The sequence below is a fragment of the Helianthus annuus genome, chromosome 14, assembly GCF_002127325.2.
Source record: "Helianthus annuus cultivar XRQ/B chromosome 14, HanXRQr2.0-SUNRISE, whole genome shotgun sequence".
Taxonomy (NCBI): Eukaryota; Viridiplantae; Streptophyta; class Magnoliopsida; order Asterales; family Asteraceae; genus Helianthus; species Helianthus annuus.
The window spans coordinates 173,208,177-173,217,355 of record NC_035446.2 but is presented as its reverse complement, the minus strand read 5'-3'; positions in this window follow the sequence as shown (position 1 = coordinate 173,217,355).

Below are 9,179 nucleotides of genomic sequence, written 5' to 3'. Positions count from 1 at the left end.
TTATACATTCAAGCTTTGTTTTAATATTTTTAATCCAATACTTCTGCTGGATATTATTTTACTGTGATAACTATTATCCAACCGTCACGATTGTACCCATCCGGGCCCACCGGAAATCGGGGTGTGACATCAATGCACTATATGAATGAATTTATGGAATAAATTGATTGACATGGACCGCTATAATCGTTGGAACCACTAGGGTGTTGCATGGAACAAGCTACCTCAAACGTAACCTTCTCCTCACCGACTCGAAGTGTAATGTTTGTTGGTGCATTTTATGTGACAACAGCTTTGGATTGGTCTTTGGATATTAAACAAGTTTGGGCCTTGAAGACTTAAAGGATTTCATGTTTATGAGAAGCCCAATCGAGTTCGAGTTCGGAAGTGTTTTAGTCCAAGTTTATATTAGCTAGTCTAGCCCGAATTCTTATGAAACGCGTGTGGGCTTAGCCCAGTTCGAATAGCTTGGTTGTGAGTATATAAACAAGCTTAAGCTTTAGTTTTAGGGTTAGACATTCTAGAGTTTGAAAGAGTTTGAGAAAACACAGAACATTGGTTGTGAGTTCTTGTGATCTTAGGTGATTGTAAACGTTTCGTTGGATAATCATAGAAGACCAGTTGGTGAATTGTTTGTGTTCGTCTACTTAGTTCCTGTTTCTGTTGTGTTCGGTTTATCAAGGGGATTCCGCACCCTTGGTAGATTATCAGTTTTGTGACGATCCATACGGGATAGGGGACCTACAATTGGTATCAGAGCTTTTGCTCTTGTGCGTGGTTCAAGACTAATTTACAGGAAACGAGTTTTGTTTGTTCGAAGATTTTCGGAGTTATTTCTGAATCTATACGAAGAACAGGAAGAATAATCGAAGAACAGTTTGAATTTTCGTGTTTGATCTATTTTCGTAGTATTTGGAAGGTGTTTGCTGAAATTTAGGAATTTTTGTTTGGAAAGATTTCAATCAGAAGATTCTGCTGTTTTAGAAGTGTTGATTTCTCGGGATTTTGATTGGAAGATATTGTTGGTCTCGACTCACTTTGGTTAACTCGAAATTAAAGGTTGTGACTCGAAACCAAAGGTCTCGACTGGGGTCTCGAGTTGTGCATTTTGACTCGAAAACGGTAGTCTCGACTTGAAACCAGAGGTCTCGACTGGGGTCTCGACTTGTGCATTTTTTACTCGAAAACGGAGGTCTCAACTCAAAATCAAAGGTCTCAACTGGGGTCTCGACTTATGCAGTTTTGACTCGAAATCAGAGATCTCGACTGAGATTGCGACTCAAACCTAAGTGGTCTCGACGAACTGAGGTTGCGAGTCGAAACCAGGTGGTCTCAACGAGTAGTTGCGAGTTAGGCAGTGGTGGAATTTTTCTTGGTAAGCGTAGACAAAATTCACGTTTTTGCGAATAAAAAATTATCTGTAGCTCATCTCAGTAAACCGTTTGCAACGTTGGACTCCTTGGATTTTTAGGACAAAACAAGACTCTGGAAAATCACGAAAAAGGTCTTCGACGTTATATATCATTGGAATCGTAATTTCGAGACGAATCTAACGGTATAATCTGGTAAAAATAGTTTTTGGAAAAATTTAGTACGGTTTTACCAGTCTGTTACGTTAAAATGTCGAACATGTCTAATTTGAACAAACTTTTGAGAATGTATTGTAGATGGGTACACAAACCCAACACACGATTTTGAGGGCGGACAACGTGTCACAACCTACGTTAACATGCAAGATGCTGATAAAAAGATGTATGAGGCTGAAAAGAGAGCCTTGGCTGCCATCAAAATGTCCTTACCAGATGGCATCAAGCATACCTTTAAGAAGTACACTACTTCAAAGGCAATGTGGAATGCACTAGAGAAAAGATATGAGGGAAATGCAGATGTCAAAAAGAACAAAGTTGATCTACTCAAGAAGCAGTTTGCGGTTTTCAAGTATATGAGAAATGAGTCACTTGAGGATATCATCACTCGATACTACCATCTGATGTCGGAAATGGACAATTATGATATAGATAGTTATTCTGACATAGAGAAAAAGGACAAGACGCTTGATGCTTTACCTGCTAAATGGGATATCTACACTCTCATGATCAAGGGGAAGCAGATTATGAGGCAAAGGAACTTGAAGAAGTTTATTTGGTAAGCTGAGAGCTTATGAGCTCAATATGAAGAAGAAGGAAACTGGATATGATTAGGTTCAAGATCCAGGGATTTACAATGGACTTACATCTTCTTCATCTCACAACGCTTCTAGCGACTATGCTACTACATTTCTGTCATGTGAGAATGAGCAAGTTACCGTGAATGAAGATGGTAATGTATGTTTCGTAGCTGCTTCAGGAGGATCAACAGGAGCTAAGAGAACATCAACTACTAATCAGAGCAGCAATACAAAATCGATGCCTGTAAGTGTTAAGTCTGCAGAAGAACATCTTGCTCTAGTTGCTTCATTCGTTACTTCGTATGAGAACTACATTCAGGGAAAGATATCTGATCCTGCCACTTTAGATGACCACTATGATCAGATTGACCCTGATGATCTAGAAGAGATGGATCTACAATGGCAAATGGCCATGATTTCCATAAGAGTCGAGAGGTTCATGAACAGAACAGGAATGAAGTTTGTAGGGAAGAGCGTTGGTTTTGACAAGACCAAAGTGAGATGTTTTAACTGTCAAAGTTATGGACACTTTGCTAGGGAATGTCAAAAACAAAAACAAGAGGCTTCGAGTCATAGTTCGAACAATAGAAATGCATCAAACAACTCTAACTCAAGGGCTTTGATCTCTATAGCAAGAGAGGGTTCGTATGACTGGAGTGTTCATCTCGAAGATGATGAGAATGTCACTAAGGCATTCATGGCAGAGATAGTGCCAGTTGATGATGGTGAAGCTACAGTAGATGATGCTGAAGTTGAGAAGGAAAGTGAAGCTGAAGAAGATAAAACTGATAAGACAACTGGAGCTGAAGAGGAAAAGAAAAAGTCTAATTATGAAAAAGAAGTTGAAGAGAAAGACGCAAAATATAAAAGATTGGAAGCTTAACTTGCTACTCTCATGGCCAACTTAGACAAACCAACAGGAGAGGTAAGTAATTTTGCTAGTTCTGTTTGCTTAAGATGTCGTGAATTACAGTGTGAAGTTGATAGATTATCAACTGAAAATCAAAGTCTGGTTAACGAAATGTCTAACATTAAAGAATCAAACCTTTTCGTTAAAAGAAATGAGTCTATGTATTTGAAGAAAATTAAAGGCTATGAAACTGAAATTGAAGTTTTAACCTGCAAATTAAATGAAAAACTTCAAATTATAGACTTAGCTCATGACACTATGAGTGAGAAAACAAAAGAGGTTTCTGAAAAGTGCAAAGAGTTGTCTGAAGCACAATTAAAAATTGTTGAACTTGAAAAGAAACTGAGTTAGTTTAGAGATTCCACTTTTGTTATGAAGCACATGATGGATGGGTTAAAGAAGAGTAATGACAAAACCAGTGTGGGCTTTAAGGGCTTTAATGAAGTCCCACCTCCTCTTAGTCATGACTATTCATTCCTACCTGATGAAGATGAGTTTACAGACTTTCTGTCAACATCACCAAGTAGTTCCACATCAAGTCAAGGTGATGTGTCTAAAAGTGATGATGCTAAGAAGGAAAATAATAGAGAACCCGTTTTGAAAAAGAAAAATTCACATCCTAAGAATAAAAACCAAACTTTTGTTAAAAAGGTTACTTTTGTTCAAGGAAGTGACATGAAAAATGAAACAATTGTTATTGAGAACGCATCAAATGTAGAGTTTGCTAAAAATAAAAACATAGAAAAATCTGAAACTAAGCAAACTGAACAAAATCCTTCCAAGGCATCATCATCAAATCAAGGATCTAGTTCAAAGCCTTCAGTTAAGAAGTCTTCGACAAAGAGATCGTGCTTCAAGTGTCACACCAAGGGACATGTAGCTAGCTGCTTTCCTAACAAAAAGACTGAAGCACAAGTTAGTGAGAAACAGAGAGAGAAATCACCAGAGAAGAGTGGTGATAATGTGGAGAAAGTGTCAAATTCTCTAAAGAAATCTGCTCCTAAGCATCCAGATGGTGTTGCTATTGGTGTAGATAAGGCTAAAAAAGGAACTCAACAAGTTCCTCATTTCCAAAGAAATCAACAAAGATTTCAGCCTGAATCTATATCAGACAGATATGAGAGAACTAGAAGCAGTTCACCAAGAATGAACAATTATAATTCAAATAATTTCAGAAGTCAAGGGCAATATCAAAATCGATACCAAAATAATGGTGGTCGAACTTTTTATAATAATGGCTTTTGAAATTACAACAATCAAGCTTCTTGGGATCAAAACTCAAGATATCAAGATCAAAATTTCCAAAGGTCACATAGTCCAAACACGTATAGAAACCCTCAGGACACCTAGTGGAAATAAAACCCCATTTCCATCAACAGGTCCTAGATCCAAGACTCCAGTTAGGAGTGATGGATATTGGATGGATGTTCCTGTAGTTGGTGAATCTGGACGACCCAAGACCATTAAGGCTTGGGTCCCCCAATCTAACTAATTTTTTGGTTGGTGTGTGCAGGAGCTGCTAAGGAAGATTATCAACTTATGGTATGTTGATAGTGGCTGCTCTAGGCACATGACGGGGGATGCGAGATTGTTTTCTGAATTTGAAGAATATGATGGTGGACATGTGAATTTTGCTGGTGCTAAAGGTGGTAGGATTACCGGACATAGAAAAGTGACGAATGGGAAGATCACACTGGACAAAGTGAACAATGTTGAGCAGCTTAAACACAATCTGATGAGCGTGTCACAAGTCTGCGACAAGGGTCACTCGGTCCACTTTACCAAGTCTAAAGCATTGGTGTTGAAACCGGGTTTGGTGATACTGGACGACTAGATAGTGATGCGTGCACCAAGGAGAAATGATACTTATGTCATGGACATGGGTGCCAAGGATCCGTCTGCTGTGGTGGCGTGTTTGCTATCAAAAGCATCTGAAGCTGAATCAATGTTGTGGCACAGATGCATGGCCTATATTCACTACCGCAAGATGAATTACATTATTAAAAATGAGCTACATGGTGACCTAAATGAAGACATTTATATGGCACAACCTGAGGGATTCAAGGTTGTTGGGAAAGAGAATTGGGTCTGCAAATTGAAGAAGAGTTTGTATGGTCTTAAACAGGCACCCAAACAGTGGTACATGAAGTTTGATAACTTCATGGAGAGGTTAGGGTACAAGAGATGTCAGATGGACCATTGCTGCTATTTGAAGAAGTTCCGCAACTCTTATATCATATTGTTACTTTATGTTGACAATATGTTAATTGCAGGTTCTGATATGAAAGAAATAAGCAGGTTAAAGAAGCAAATGTCCAAAGAATTCGAGATGAAGGATTTGGGTCCAGCCAGACAGATAATCGGGATGAGTATAACCAGAAGCAAGAAAGATGGCTCAGTGACACTATCCCAGGAGAAGTACATCGGGAAAGTGGTAGAGAGATTTGGTATGAACAGTGAGAAGACCAAGCCTAGAAACATGCCTTTAGGAAGTCACCTCAAGCTTACTAAAGATCAGTGTCCTAGAACAGAAGAAGAAAAAGTTGATATGGCTAGAGTTCCATATGTATATGCTGTAGGAAGTCTAATGTATGCTATGGTATGCACGAGACCTGACATAGCACACACAGTTGGAGTTGTCAGTCGCTTTATGTCAAATCCGGGAAGAGAACACTGGGAAGCAGTTAAATGGGTGCTTCGTTATTTGAAAGGTACGTCAAAGATGGGGCTGTGTTTTAAAGGAAAGGATGTGGTTCTCAAAGGATATACAGATGCTGACTTGGGTGGCTGTAAAGAGACATTTAAAAGCACTACAGGATATGTCTCTACAGTGGGAGGAACAACAGTGAGTTGGATGTCCAGACTTCAGAAAAGTGTGGCTTTATCTACTACAGAAGCTGAATACATGGCAGTAACTGAGGCCAATAAAGAACTAGTATGGTTGAAAGCTTTTCTGAAAGAGTTAGGGAAGAATCAAGCTGACTACCCGTTGTATTGTGATAATGAAAGTGCAGTGAAACTTGCAAAGAATCCTGTTTATCATGGGAAGACGAAGCACATAGGGATGAGGTATCATTTTGTTAGAGGATTGATCAGTGAAGGATCAATCAGTTTGAAGAATGTCCCAGGTGCTAAGAATCCAGCAGATATGTTTACCAAGGTTGTGGTGCTGGATAAGCTGAAGCTATGCATAGCTTCAGCTGGCCTTCAAGAATAATGCTGAGAAGGCGGGGTAACTAGGGAGTTTTGAAGATCAATGGGGATTTTCATTTACAGAAGTACAGAAGAGATGGTGCAGTTCGAGGTCTGAAGACACCAAGTAGGAGATTGTTGGAGATGTTGTCTTCAGCCCAGCCCATTAAGGCTAGCCAAGAATTAGAGAGAAGAAGGGAAAGGGTTCGGCCGGCCCTAACCCTAATGGGCTTTAAGTGTTTTAGGCCCAGATGTTTAGTTACTTGTTTAGCAAGGGACTAACCCTAATTCTAGCCTATAAATATATCTCTTGTACTTGTAATCATTATCACTCAATAAAATACAAACCCTAGTTGCCCCCGTGAACGTAGGTTACACACTGTGACTGAACCACGTAAATCTCGTGTCTACTTTTCTTATTGCTTTCGTTTATTGATCGTGTGTGTGTGATCTAAATCCTAACAACTTAGTGTTGATTTTCGATTTGAAGGTGGAGATGCCATCCGATCTTTCTTAAATACAAGTCTATCACTCTCAATTTAGTTATTTATCTAGTCGACGAAGATAAATAGATCAATTGTAAAGAAGTAAGGGTGTTTTTGTAATTTCAATATTTGTTTTTATTTATTTCCTCTAACAAAATGGGTAGAATATTGTTACAATGTCTAAAATTCAAAATAAATTATTTTAATATTTTAACTAACAGACACAAGAAGTTTTGAGAAGTGTGTAAAATAAAATGGTTTTTAAAATACTAGTGAGTTACACCCGTGTTCTGCGGTGATGGGCGGGCTAGTATAATAAAAAAAAAAACTAGACACAATGGTAAAGTAAAGTTGATGAAGGGAATTTAATCGGTATCGGTTTGGTTTGTTACGGTATCTATATGATATCGATACTCGGTATAACAACCAAAATAGAAAACCCAGAAAATAAAGTCGCCCAAAAGGATTTGGGCACGTGTTTTAAGTCGATTGGAAACCATAAAACGAATTTAGTAACGCGTTGCGCCGACGGTGTAGATTCAGCGGAAAGTACATAAGGGTCGGTTTTGACAACTTGTATATTAATAATTTAAAATATTAACGTTGAAACGACGGTAAAATTATATAAGTCACACGGTTAAGTAAACACGTCTAAAGTTAAAAGGTAGGTTCAATTATAAGAAGTTAAATAAAAAAAGACTCAAAAGTTTAAAAAATGATAAAAGAAAAAATATTGGTTAAAAAAAGAAAATAATATTATTAAACTTCAAGGGTCGTATAATAATTTTATTAAAGTTAAGGTGTATAAACATAAAATGGTTAAAAGAAAAAAATTATATATTTCATTAAAAGAAAAAAAATCAATATTGCTAATCACCCATAATATAACTGTTATATATAACTATGTTAGAAACCCACCCATGTATTAGATGGGTTTAATAATCTAACTTGTTCAGACTATTAGTTTCCGTGAAGATTTTGTATGTTGTACCCAAAATTTTCAGGTTGGTTGTGTTTTGAATCGGCCTATAAACAATGACGGATCCAGCCCTATTTTGTGCGTTCATATGTACCCACTTGATTTGAAAAAAAAATAGTGAAAACCTTGTATGATTTGGAAAAAATTAGTGAAAATATATCAAAACGAACCCACTGAAAAAATTTCTGGATCCGCCACTGCCTATAAACCATTTATTTTAAACCAAACAGACCAAAGAACTGTTAGGATTGAACCCTGCCAAAGGAACATATAATTAAAGCCAAAACTAGATCAGAGCAATGGATCCAGAATAAGCAGATGTTTGGTTGCAAGTCTCTCCCCTTGAAAGTGGTTTCAACATCTGCTGACCTCCTATCTGCTGATCATGCAAACTGTTGACCTACAACTGCTGCTCAAGACAAAAACTGATTGAAGAACTAAAGCTCTGCTGCTCAATCTACTGCCTTGGTTCAAGCACTGCTGATCATGACAAGTACTGCTGGGTTCACAGCAGTGGAAGGATGTAGCAGCAGTTTATGTTTGTTTTATGTATTGAAATGTAATATCAGTAGTTAGCTTACCAGTGTCTATCAGAGGTTAGAGTTTGTTAGGAGGTTAGATGTCACTTTCATGGTGACGTCAGTTTAGATGCTCAGTGGTTTACAAGTGCCTATAAATAGAACAGTACTCTGTACTGTTTTGTTTAACTCTTTCACCATCTTCTTTCTGCACGAACAAACACTGAGCTCGGGCTGAGGGGGAGTTTGCATATCATACATGCATTGTAGTCAGAGTTTAAAAATAAATTTAATCATTTGATTCTGTGTTGAAAATGTATGATTAAAAGCATTTCTTCTGTTTGATTGTGAAAAGTTTGCTTCCATTTAAATTCCGCTGCACTACTCTTTCATTTGTTCATCCAAATTCAAACACAAATCACAATCAATCCAAACTCAGATCCTAACAATTGGTATCAGAGCTTGGACAGTCAAATTTGATTTAACAATCATTTTGACGTAAATAGTTCAGCTCGAAATTGTTGATACTGATAGTTTGTTTGTTGTGTTGAAAAACAGAGTAAGGTTTAATCACCGATAAAGTTGATTAATCAGTACCTGTAAAACAACCAGAAAGATGTCGCAATCACAAGATGATAAAAATAACATTGGCTCTTTGTTTAAACCACCTATGCTTAAGAGAAATGAGTACATTATCTGGGAGCGAAGGATGTGTCACATCCTCGCTCAACAAACACTGGATGTTGGAGGTCTGTCGTTTTTGGTCCTCATGTTCCTATGGTGCCAAGCGCAGAGGACACAAAAAAGTTCGTTCCTAAACCAACTGAAAATTACACTGAATCGGATTTTCAGAAGTTCGAACTTGATGCCAAAGCGTTTAGCATCATAGCCTCTGCACTACCCAACGAAATCTATGATGGGCTGTTAC